The following is a 13048-nucleotide window of genomic DNA, read 5'->3' on the forward strand; positions in this document are numbered from 1 at the left end:
GCTAAAGAAAGCGAGGAATTGAATCCTTGAATCAAAAGAATTAGGTCCAGAAAAGATTACTGGAGAATTGTAAAAACCCTAACCCTAATCCTAGCCCTAACCCTAACCGGAGAGTTGTAAAATTTTATCTAATGAAAATTCTTAAAATTGACTTTAAGGGAAGCGTGGAATTTTGTCCTTGAATCAAAAAAATTTCATCCTGAAAAGATTACCCAAGAATTGTAATTTTTTCTCTCCAATGAACATGCTTGAAATTGAGTCTCATCTGCATCTTAAAATGGACACATCCTCTTGTACTTTCACCTTGTTTCATTTTTCATTTGACAAAGTCATTCTGAGGCAGAAAATTTTTGACACCTAATTGTTCAGGTACATTTGAGAGAAATATTTCGCAGCACGTCAGCTGTCTTCATATTTATGTTCTGGCAGAATATAGGGCCAGGGCATAGGCATTGCTTTGCCACCGACATGAGGAAAGCTCATACCGCTTCCACACCTATATATTCTTTCATCTGTTGGTAAATCTGTGCTTGCTATGGCAACACATATACTAAAATTGGAACGATACAGAGAAGATTAGCATGGCCCCTGCGCAAAGGGGCCATGCTAATCTTCTCTGTATCGTTCCAATTTTAGTATATGTGTTGCCATAGCAAGCACAGATTTACCAACAGATGAAAGAATATATAGGTGTGGAAGCGGTATGAGCTTTCCTCATGTCGGTGGCAAAGCAATGCCTATGCCCTGGCCCTATATTCTGCCAGAACATAAATATGAAGACAGCTGACGTGCTGCGAAATATTTCTCTCAAATGTACCTTAACAATTAGGTGTCAAAAATTTTCTGCCTCAGAATGACTTTGTCAAATGAAAAATGAAACAAGGTGAAAGTACAAGAGGATGTGTCCATTTTAAAATGCAGATGAGACTCAATTTCAAGCATGTTCATTGGAGAGAAAAATTTACAATACTTGGGTAATCTTTTCAGGATGAAATTTTTTTGATTCAAGGACAAAATTCCACGCTTCCCTTCAAGTCAATTTTAAGAATTTTCATTAGATAAAATTTTACAACTCTCCGGTTAGGGTTAGGGCTAGGATTAGGGTTAGGGTTTTTACAATTCTCCAGTAATCTTTTCTGGACCTAATTCTTTTGATTCAAGGATTCAATTCCTCGCTTTCTTTAGCATTTAAGTGTCAAAAAAAATTCTGCATGATATTTTAGTCAACTGTATGATGAAAGAGGGTCAAAGTCAAAGTGGGAGTTTCCAATTTAAAATGCAGATTAGAATCAATTTCAAGCATTTTCATTAGATAAAATTTTACAACTCTCAGGTTAGGGTTAGGGTTAGGATTAGGGTTAGGGTTTTTACAATTCTCCAGTAATCTTTTCTGGACCTAATTATTTTGATTCAAGGATTAAATCCTCGCTTCCTTTAGTATTTAAGTGTCAAAAAAAATTCTGCATGATATTTTAGTCAACTGAATGATGAAAGAGGGTCAAAGTCCAAGTGGGAGTTTCCAATTTAAAATGCAGATTAGAGTACATTTCAAGCATTGTCATTGGAGAAAAAAAATCACACTTCTCTGGTAATCTTTCCTGGATCAAAAGTTTTTGATTCAAGGAATAAAATACAGACTTTCTGTAGCATGTACTTGTCAAAAATGATCTGTCTCAGAATATCTTCATGAACTGAACGATGGAAAAAGGTCAAAGTCCAAGTGGGAGTTTCCAATTTAAAATGCAGATTAGAGTCAATTTTAAGAATTTTCATTAGATAAAATTTTACAACTCTCCGGTTAGGGTTTGGGCTAGGATTAGGGTTAGGGTTTTTACAATTCTCCAGTAATCTTTTCTGGACCTAATTCTTTTGATTCAAGGATTAAATCCTCGCTTCCTTTAGCATTTAAGTGTCAAAAAAAATTCTGCATGATATTTTAGTCAACGGAATGATGAAAGAGGGTCAAAGTCCAAGTGGGAGTTTCCAATTTAAAATGCAGATTAGAGTCAATTTCAAGCATTGTCATTGGAGAAAAAAAATCACACTTCTCTGCTAATCTTTCCTGGATCAAAAGTTTTTGATTCAAGGAATAAATTACAGACTTTCTGTAGCATGTACTTGTCAAAAATGATCTGTCTCAGAATATCTTCATGAACTGAACGATGGAAAAAGGTCAAAGTCCAAGTGGGAGTTTCCAATTTAAAATGCAGATTAGAGTCAATTTTAAGAATTTTCATTAGATAAAATTTTACAACTCTCCGGTTAGGGTTAGGGCTAGGATTAGGGTTAGGGTTTTTACAATTCTCCAGTAATCTTTTCAGGACCTAATTCTTTTGATTCAAGGATTAAATTCCTCGCTTCCTTTAGCATTTAAGTGTCAAAAAAAATTCTGCATGATATTTTAGTCAACTGAATGATGAAAGAGGGTCAAAGTCCAAGTGGGAGTTTCCAATTTAAAATGCAGATTAGAGTCAATTTTAAGAATTTTCATTAGATAAAATTTTACAACTCTCCGGTTAGGGTTAGGGCTAGGATTAGGGTTAGGGTTTTTACAATTCTCCAGTAATCTTTTCTAGACCTAATTCTATTGATTCAAGGATTAAATCCTCGCTTCCTTTAGCATTTAAGTGTCAAAAAAAATTCTGCATGATATTTTAGTCAACTGAATGATGAAATAGGGTCAAAGTCCAAGTGGGAGTTTCCAATTTAAAATGCAGATTAGAGTACATTTCAAGCATTGTCATTGGAGAAAAAAAATCACACTTCTCTGGTAATCTTTCCTGGATCAAAAGTTTTTGATTCAAGGAATAAAATACAGACTTTCTGTAGCATGTACTTGTCAAAAATGATCTGTCTCAGAATATCTTCATGAACTGAACGATGGAAAAAGGTCAAAGTCCAACTGGGAGTTTCCAATTTAAAATGCAGATTAGAGTCAATTTTAAGAATTTTCATTAGATAAAATTTTACAACTCTCCGGTTAGGGTTAGGGCTAGGATTAGGGTTAGGGTTTTTACAATTCTCCAGTAATCTTTTCTGGACCTAATTCTTTTGATTCAAGGATTCAATTCCTCGCTTCCTTTAGCATTTAAGTGTCAAAAAAAATTCTGCATGATATTTTAGTCAACTGAATGATGAAAGAGGGTCAAAGTCAAAGTGGGAGTTTCCAATTTAAAATGCAGATTAGAGTCAATTTCAAGCATTTTCATTTGATAAAATTTTACAACTCTCAGGTTAGGGTTAGGGTTAGGATTAGGGTTAGGGTTTTTACAATTCTCCAGTAATCTTTTCTGGACCTAATTCTTTTGATTCAAGGATTAAATCCTCGCTTCCTTTAGCATTTAAGTTTCAAAAAAAATTCTGCATGATATTTTAGTCAACTGAATGATGAAAGAGGGTCAAAGTCCAAGTGGGAGTTTCCAATTTAAAATGCAGATAACAGTCAATTTCCAGCATTTTCATTAGATAAAATTTTACAACTCTCCGGTTAGGGTTAGGGCTAGGATTAGGGTTAGGGTTTTTACAATTCTCCAGTAATTTTTTCTGGACCTAATTCTTTTGATTCAAGGATTAAATCCTCGCTTCCTTTAACAGTTAAGTGTCAAAAAAAATTCTGCATGATATTTTAGTCAACTGAATGATGAAAGAGGGTCAAAGTCCAAGTGGGAGTTTCCAATTTAAAATGCAGATTAGAGTCAATTTCAAGCATTGTCATTGGAGAAAAAAATCACACTTCTCTGGTAATCTTTCCTGGATCAAAAGTTTTTGATTCAAGGAATAAATTACAGACTTTCTGTAGCATGTACTTGTCAAAAATGATCTGTCTCAGAATATCTTCATGAACTGAACGATGGAAAAAGGTCAAAGTCCAAGTGGGAGTTTCCAATTTAAAATGCAGATTAGAGTCAATTTTAAGAATTTTCATTAGATAAAATTTTACAACTCTCCGGTTAGGGTTAGGGCTAGGATTAGGGTTAGGGTTTTTACAATTCTCCAGTAATCTTTTCTGGACCTAATTCTATTGATTCAAGGATTAAATCCTCGCTTCCTTTAGCATTTAAGTGTCAAAAAAAATTCTGCATGATATTTTAGTCAACTGAATGATGAAAGAGGGTCAAAGTCAAAGTGGGAGTTTCCAATTTAAAATGCAGATTAGAGTCAATTTCAAGCATTTTCATTAGATAAAATTTTACTACTCTCAGGTTAGGGTTAGGGTTAGGATTAGGGTCAGGGTTTTTACAATTCTCCAGTAATCTTTTCTGGACCTAATTCTTTTGATTCAAGGATTAAATCCTCGCTTCCTTTAGCATTTAAGTGTCAAAAAAAATCTGCATGATATTTTAGTCAACTGAATGATGAAAGACGGTCAAAGTCCAAGTGGGAGTTTCCAATTTAAAATGCAGATTAGAGTCAATTTCAAGCATTTTCATTTAATAAAATTTTACAACTCTCAGGTTAGGGTTAGGGTTAGGATTAGGGTTAGGGTTTTTACAATTCTCCAGTAATCTTTTCTGGACCTAATTCTTTTGATTCAAGGATTAAATCCTCGCTTCCTTTAGCATTTAAGTGTCAAAAGAAATTCTGCATGATATTTTAGTCAACTGAATGATGAAAGAGGGTCAAAGTCCAAGTGGGAGTTTCCAATTTAAAATGCAGATTAGAGTCCATTTCAAGCATTGTCATTGGAGAAAAAAATCACACTTCTCTGGTAATCTTTCCTGGATCAAAAGTTTTTGATTCAAGGAATAAATGACAGACTTTCTGTAGCATGTACTTGTCAAAAATGATCTGTCTCAGAATATCTTCATTAACTGAACGATGGAAAAAGGTCAAAGTCCAAGTGGGAGTTTCCAATTTAAAATGCAGATTAGAGTCAATTTTAAGAATTTTCATTAGATAAAATTTTACAACTCTCCAGTTAGGGTTAGGGCTAGGATTAGGGTTAGGGTTTTTACAATTCTCCAGTAATCTTTTCTGGACCTAATTCTATTGATTCAAGGATTAAATCCTCGCTTCCTTTAGCTTTTAAGTGTCAAAAAAAATTCTGCATGATATTTTAGTCAACTGAATGATGAAAGAGGGTCAAAGTCAAAGTGGGAGTTTCCAATTTAAAATGCAGATTAGAGTCAATTTCAAGCATTTTCATTAGATAAAATTTTACAACTCTCAGGTTAGGGTTAGGGTTAGGATTAGGGTCAGGGTTTTTACAATTCTCCAGTAATCTTTTCTGGACCTAATTCTTTTGATTCAAGGATTAAATCCTCGCTTCCTTTAGCATTTAAGTGTCAAAAAAAAATCTGCATGATATTTTAGTCAACTGAATGATGAAAGACGGTCAAAGTCCAAGTGGGAGTTTCCAATTTAAAATGCAGATTAGAGTCAATTTCAAGCATTTTCATTTGATAAAATTTTACAACTCTCAGGTTAGGGTTAGGGTTAGGATTAGGGTTAGGGTTTTTACAATTCTCCAGTAATCTTTTCTGGACCTAATTCTTTTGATTCAAGGATTAAATCCACGCTTCCTTTAGCATTTAAGTGTCAAAAAAAATTCTGCATGATATTTCAGTCAACTGAATGATGAAAGAGGGTCAAAGTCAAAGTGGGAGTTTCCAATTTAAAATGCAGATTAGAGTCAATTTCAAGCATTGTCATTGGAGAAAAAAAATCACACTTCTCTGGTAATCTTTCCTGGATCAAAAGTTTTTGATTCAAGGAATAAATTACAGACTTTCTTTAGCATGTACTTGTCAAAAATGATCTGTCTCAGAATATCTTCATGAACTGAACGATGGAAAAAGGTCAAAGTCCAAGTGGGAGTTTCCAATTTAAAATGCAGATTAGAGTCAATTTCAACCATTGTCATTGGAGAAAAAAAATCACACTTCTCTGGTAATCTTTCCTGGATCAAAAGTTTTTGATTCAAGAACTAAATTACACACTTTCTTTAGCATGTACTTGTCAAAAATGATCTGTCTCAGAATATCTTCATTAACTGAACGATGGAAAAAGGTCAAAGTCCAAGTGGGAGTTTCCAATTTAAAATGCAGATTAGAGTCAATTTTAAGAATTTTCATTAGATAAAATTTTACAACTCTCCAGTTAGGTTTAGGGCTAGGATTAGGGTTAGGGTTTTTACAATTCTCCAGTAATCTTTTCTGGACCTAATTCTATTGATTCAAGGATTAAATCCTCGCTTCCTTTAGCATTTAAGTGTCAAAAAAAATTCTGCATGATATTTTAGTCAACTGAATGATGAAAGAGGGTCAAAGTCCAAGTGGGAGTTGCCAATTTAATATGCAGATTAGAGTCCATTTCAAGCATTGTCATTGGAGAAAAAAATCACACATCTCTGGTAATCTTTCCTGGATCAAAAGTTTTTGATTCAAGGAATACATTACAGACTTTCTGTAGCATGTACTTGTCAAAAAAGATCTGTCTCAGAATATCTTCATGAACTGAACGATGGAAAAAGGTCAAAGTCCAAGTGTGAGTTTCCAATTTAAAATGCAGATTAGAGTCAATTTTAAGAATTTTCATTAGATAAAATTTTACAACTCTCCGGTTAGGGTTAGGGCTAGGATTAGGGTTAGGGTTTTTACAATTCTCCAGTAATCTTTTCTGGACCTAATTCTTTTGATTCAAGGATTCAATTCCTCGCTTCCTTTAGCATTTAAGTGTCAAAAAAAATTCTGCATGATATTTTAGTCAACTGAATGATGAAAGAGGGTCAAAGTCAAAGTGGGAGTTTCCAATTTAAAATGCAGATTAGAGTCAATTTCATGCATTTTCATTAGATAAAATTTTACAACTCTCAGGTTAGGGTTAGGGTTAGGATTAGGGTCAGGGTTTTTACAATTCTCCAGTAATCTTTTCTGGACCTAATTCTTTTGATTCAAGGATTAAATCCTCGCTTCCTTTAGCATTTAAGTGTCAAAAAAAATCTGCATGATATTTTAGTCAATTGAATGATGAAAGACGGTCAAAGTCCAAGTGGGAGTTTCCAATTTAAAATGCAGATTAGAGTCAATTTCAAGCATTTTCATTTGATAAAATTTTACAACTCTCCAGTTAGGGTTAGGGCTAGTATTAGGGTTAGGGTTTTTACAATTCTCCAGTAATCTTTTCTGGACCTAATTCTATTGATTCAAGGATTAAATCCTCGCTTCCTTTAGCATTTAAGTGTCAAAAAAAATTCTGCATGATATTTTAGTCAACTGAATGATGAAAGAGGGTCAAAGTCCAAGTGGGAGTTTCCAATTTAAAATGCAGATTAGAGTCCATTTCAAGCATTGTCATTGGAGAAAAAAATCACACTTCTCTGGTAATCTTTCCTGGATCAAAAGTTTTTGATTCTAGGAATAAATTACAGACTTTCTGTAGCATGTACTTGTCAAAAATGATCTGTCTCAGAATATCTTCATGAACTGAACGATGGAAAAAGGTCAAAGTCCAAGTGGGAGTTTCCAATTTAAAATGCAGATTAGAGTCAATTTTAAGAATTTTCATTAGATAAAATTTTACAACTCTCCGGTTAGGGTTAGGGCTAGGATTAGGGTTAGGGTTTTTACAAATCTCCAGTAATCTTTTCTGGACCTAATTCTTTTGATTCAAGGATTCAATTCCTTGCTTCCTTTAGCATTTAAGTGTCAAAAAAAATTCTGCATGATATTTTAGTCAACTGAATGATGAAAGAGGGTCAAAGTCAAAGTGGGAGTTTCCAATTTAAAATGCAGATTAGAGTCAATTTCAAGCATTTTCATTAGATAAAATTTTACAACTCTCAGGTTAGGGTTAGGGTTAGGATTAGGGTTAGGGTTTTTACAATTCTCCAGTAATCTTTTCTGGACCTAATTCTATTGATTCAAGGATTAAATCCTCGCTTCCTTTAGCTTTTAAGTGTCAAAAAAAATTCTGCATGATATTTTAGTCAACTGAATGATGAAAGAGGGTCAAAGTCAAAGTGGGAGTTTCCAATTTAAAATGCAGATTAGAGTCAATTTCAAGCATTTTCATTAGATAAAATTTTACAACTCTCAGGTTAGGGTTAGGGTTAGGATTAGGGTCAGCGTTTTTACAATTCTCCAGTAATCTTTTTTGGACCTAATTCTTTTGATTCAAGGATTAAATCCTCGCTTCCTTTAGCATTTAAGTGTCAAAAAAAAATCTGCATGATATTTTAGTCAACTGAATGATGAAAGACGGTCAAAGTCAAAGTGGGAGTTTCCAATTTAAAATGCAGATTAGAGTCAATTTCAAGCATTGTCATTGGAGAAAAAAAATCACACTTCTCTGGTAATCTTTCCTGGATCAAAAGTTTTTGATTCAAGGAATAAATTACAGACTTTCTTTAGCATGTACTTGACAAAAATGATCTGTCTCAGAATATCTTCATGAACTGAACGATGGAAAAAGGTCAAAGTCCAAGTGGGAGTTTCCAATTTAAAATGCAGATTAGAGTCAATTTCAACCATTGTCATTGGAGAAAAAAAATCACACTTCTCTGGTAATCTTTCCTGGATCAAAAGTTTTTGATTCAAGAACTAAATTACACACTTTCTTTAGCATGTACTTGTCAAAAATGATCTGTCTCAGAATATCTTCATTAACTGAACGATGGAAAAAGGTCAAAGTCCAAGTGGGAGTTTCCAATTTAAAATGCAGATTAGAGTCAATTTTAAGAATTTTCATTAGATAAAATTTTACAACTCTCCAGTTAGGGTTAGGGCTAGGATTAGGGTTAGGGTTTTTACAATTCTCCAGTAATCTTTTCTGGACCTAATTCTATTGATTCAAGGATTAAATCCTCGCTTCCTTTAGCATTTAAGTGTCAAAAAAAATTCTGCATGATATTTTAGTCAACTGAATGATGAAAGAGGGTCAAAGTCCAAGTGGGAGTTTCCAATTTAAAATGCAGATTAGAGTCCATTTCAAGCATTGTCATTGGAGAAAAAAATCACACTTCTCTGGTAATCTTTCCTGGATCAAAAGTTTTTGATTCTAGGAATAAATTACAGACTTTCTGTAGCATGTACTTGTCAAAAATGATCTGTCTCAGAATATCTTCATGAACTGAACGATGGAAAAAGGTCAAAGTCCAAGTGGGAGTTTCCAATTTAAAATGCAGATTAGAGTCAATTTTAAGAATTTTCATTAGATAAAATTTTACAACTCTCCGGTTAGGGTTAGGGCTAGGATTAGGGTTAGGGTTTTTACAAATCTCCAGTAATCTTTTCTGGACCTAATTCTTTTGATTCAAGGATTCAATTCCTTGCTTCCTTTAGCATTTAAGTGTCAAAAAAAATTCTGCATGATATTTTAGTCAACTGAATGATGAAAGAGGGTCAAAGTCAAAGTGGGAGTTTCCAATTTAAAATGCAGATTAGAGTCAATTTCAAGCATTTTCATTAGATAAAATTTTACAACTCTCAGGTTAGGGTTAGGGTTAGGATTAGGGTTAGGGTTTTTACAATTCTCCAGTAATCTTTTCTGGACCTAATTCTATTGATTCAAGGATTAAATCCTCGCTTCCTTTAGCTTTTAAGTGTCAAAAAAAATTCTGCATGATATTTTAGTCAACTGAATGATGAAAGAGGGTCAAAGTCAAAGTGGGAGTTTCCAATTTAAAATGCAGATTAGAGTCAATTTCAAGCATTTTCATTAGATAAAATTTTACAACTCTCAGGTTAGGGTTAGGGTTAGGATTAGGGTCAGCGTTTTTACAATTCTCCAGTAATCTTTTTTGGACCTAATTCTTTTGATTCAAGGATTAAATCCTCGCTTCCTTTAGCATTTAAGTGTCAAAAAAAAATCTGCATGATATTTTAGTCAACTGAATGATGAAAGACGGTCAAAGTCAAAGTGGGAGTTTCCAATTTAAAATGCAGATTAGAGTCAATTTCAAGCATTGTCATTGGAGAAAAAAAATCACACTTCTCTGGTAATCTTTCCTGGATCAAAAGTTTTTGATTCAAGGAATAAATTACAGACTTTCTTTAGCATGTACTTGACAAAAATGATCTGTCTCAGAATATCTTCATGAACTGAACGATGGAAAAAGGTCAAAGTCCAAGTGGGAGTTTCCAATTTAAAATGCAGATTAGAGTCAATTTCAACCATTGTCATTGGAGAAAAAAAATCACACTTCTCTGGTAATCTTTCCTGGATCAAAAGTTTTTGATTCAAGAACTAAATTACACACTTTCTTTAGCATGTACTTGTCAAAAATGATCTGTCTCAGAATATCTTCATTAACTGAACGATGGAAAAAGGTCAAAGTCCAAGTGGGAGTTTCCAATTTAAAATGCAGATTAGAGTCAATTTTAAGAATTTTCATTAGATAAAATTTTACAACTCTCCAGTTAGGGTTAGGGCTAGGATTAGGGTTAGGGTTTTTACAATTCTCCAGTAATCTTTTCTGGACCTAATTCTATTTATTCAAGGATTAAATCCTCGCTTCCTTTAGCATTTAAGTGTCAAAAAAAATTCTGCATGATATTTTAGTCAACTGAATGATGAAAGAGGGTCAAAGTCCAAGTGGGAGTTGCCAATTTAATATGCAGATTAGAGTCCATTTCAAGCATTGTCATTGGAGAAAAAAATCACACATCTCTGGTAATCTTTCCTGGATCAAAAGTTTTTGATTCAAGGAATAAATTACAGACTTTCTGTAGCATGTACTTGTCAAAAAAGATCTGTCTCAGAATATCTTCATGAACTGAACGATGGAAAAAGGTCAAAGTCCAAGTGGGAGTTTCCAATTTAAAATGCAGATTAGAGTCAATTTTAAGAATTTTCATTAGATAAAATTTTACAACTCTCCGGTTAGGGTTAGGGCTAGGATTAGGGTTAGGGTTTTTACAATTCTCCAGTAATCTTTTCTGGACCTAATTCTTTTGATTCAAGGATTCAATTCCTCGCTTCCTTTAGCATTTAAGTGTCAAAAAAAATTCTGCATGATATTTTAGTCAACTGAATGATGAAAGAGGGTCAAAGTCAAAGTGGGAGTTTCCAATTTAAAATGCAGATTAGAGTCAATTTCAAGCATTTTCATTAGATAAAATTTTACAACTCTCAGGTTAGGGTTAGGGTTAGGATTAGGGTCAGGGTTTTTACAATTCTCCAGTAATCTTTTCTGGACCTAATTCTTTTGATTCAAGGATTAAATCCTCGCTTCCTTTAGCATTTAAGTGTCAAAAAAAAATCTGCATGATATTTTAGTCAACTGAATGATGAAAGACGGTCAAAGTCCAAGTGGGAGTTTCCAATTTAAAATGCAGATTAGAGTCAATTTCAAGCATTTTCATTTGATAAAATTTTACAACTCTCCAGTTAGGGTTAGGGCTAGGATTAGGGTTAGGGTTTTTACAATTCTCCAGTAATCTTTTCTGGACCTAATTCTATTGATTCAAGGATTAAATCCTCGCTTCCTTTAGCATTTAAGTGTCAAAAAAAATTCTGCATGATATTTTAGTCAACTGAATGATGAAAGAGGGTCAAAGTCCAAGTGGGAGTTTCCAATTTAAAATGCAGATTAGAGTCCATTTCAAGCATTGTCATTGGAGAAAAAAATCACACTTCTCTGGTAATCTTTCCTGGATCAAAAGTTTTTGATTCTAGGAATAAATTACAGACTTTCTGTAGCATGTACTTGTCAAAAATGATCTGTCTCAGAATATCTTCATGAACTGAACGATGGAAAAAGGTCAAAGTCCAAGTGGGAGTTTCCAATTTAAAATGCAGATTAGAGTCAATTTTAAGAATTTTCATTAGATAAAATTTTACAACTCTCCGGTTAGGGTTAGGGCTAGGATTAGGGTTAGGGTTTTTACAATTCTCCAGTAATCTTTTCTGGACCTAATTCTTTTGATTCAAGGATTCAATTCCTTGCTTCCTTTAGCATTTAAGTGTCAAAAAAAATTCTGCATGATATTTTAGTCAACTGAATGATGAAAGAGGGTCAAAGTCCAAGTGAGAGTTTCCAATTTAAAATGCAGATTAGAGTCAATTTCAAGCATTTTCATTAGATAAAATTTTACAACTCTTCGGTTAGGGTTAGGGCTAGGATTAGGGTTAGGGTTTTTAACATTCTCCAGTAATCTTTTCTGGACCTAATTCTTTTGATTCAAGGATTAAATCCTCGCTTCCTTTAGCATTTAAGTGTCAAAAAAAATTCTGCATGATGTTTTAGTCAACTGAATGATGAAAGAGGGTCAAAGTCAAAGTGGGAGTTTCCAATTTAAAATGCAGATTAGAGTCAATTTCAAGCATTGTCATTGGAGAAAAAAAAATCACACTTCTCTGGTAATCTTTCCTGGATCAAAAGTTTTTGATTCAAGGACTAAATTACACAAATTCATCGCTTCCTTTAGCATTTAAGTGTCAAAAAAAAAATTCTGCATGATATTTTTGTCAACTGAATGATGAAAGAGTGTCAAAGTCCAAGTGGGAGTTTCCAATTTCAAATGCAGATTAGAGTCAATTTCAAGCATTTTCATTAGATAAAATTTTACAAGTCTCCGGTTAGGGTTAGGGCTAGGATTAGCGTTAGGGTTTTTAACATTCTCCAGTAATCTTTTCTGGACCTAATTCTTTTGATTCAAGGATTAAATCCTCACTTCCTTTAGCATTTAAGTGTCAAAAAAAATTCTGCATGATATTTTAGTAAACTGAATGATGAAAGAGGGTCAAAGTCCAAGTGGGAGTTTCCAATTTAAAATGCAGATTAGAGTCAATTTCAAGCATTGTCATTGGAGAAAAAAATCACACTTCTCTGGTAATCTTTCCTGGATCAAAAGTTTTTGATTCAAGGAATAAATTACAGACTTTCTGTAGCATGTACTTGTCAAAAATGATCTGTCTCAGAATATCTTCATGAACTGAACGATGGAAAAAGGTCAAAGTCCAAGTGGGAGTTTCCAATTTAAAATGCAGATTAGAGTCAATTTTAAGAATTTTCATTAGATAAAATTTTACAACTCTCCGGTTAGGGTTAGGGCTAGGATTAGGGTTAGGGTTTTTACAATTCTCCAGTAATCTTTTCTGGACCTAA

General features: G+C 33.5%; 2 non-coding genes across 2 annotated transcripts; one reads left to right on the plus strand and one right to left on the minus strand.

The window, feature by feature from the left end:
• The first annotated feature begins 526 nt into the window (after positions 1-526).
• On the plus strand, positions 527-634 carry LOC125727359 (U6 spliceosomal RNA). Its single transcript, XR_007388721.1, has one exon. It is a non-coding gene; the product is annotated as a U6 spliceosomal RNA (small nuclear RNA).
• Positions 551-660, minus strand: LOC125727362 (U6 spliceosomal RNA). The gene has a single exon (XR_007388722.1). It is a non-coding gene; the product is annotated as a U6 spliceosomal RNA (small nuclear RNA).
• Between the last annotated feature and the right edge of the window lie 12388 nt (positions 661-13048).

Source organism: Brienomyrus brachyistius, unplaced genomic scaffold (genome assembly GCF_023856365.1).
Source record: "Brienomyrus brachyistius isolate T26 unplaced genomic scaffold, BBRACH_0.4 scaffold94, whole genome shotgun sequence".
NCBI classification, from domain to species: domain Eukaryota; kingdom Metazoa; phylum Chordata; class Actinopteri; order Osteoglossiformes; family Mormyridae; genus Brienomyrus; species Brienomyrus brachyistius.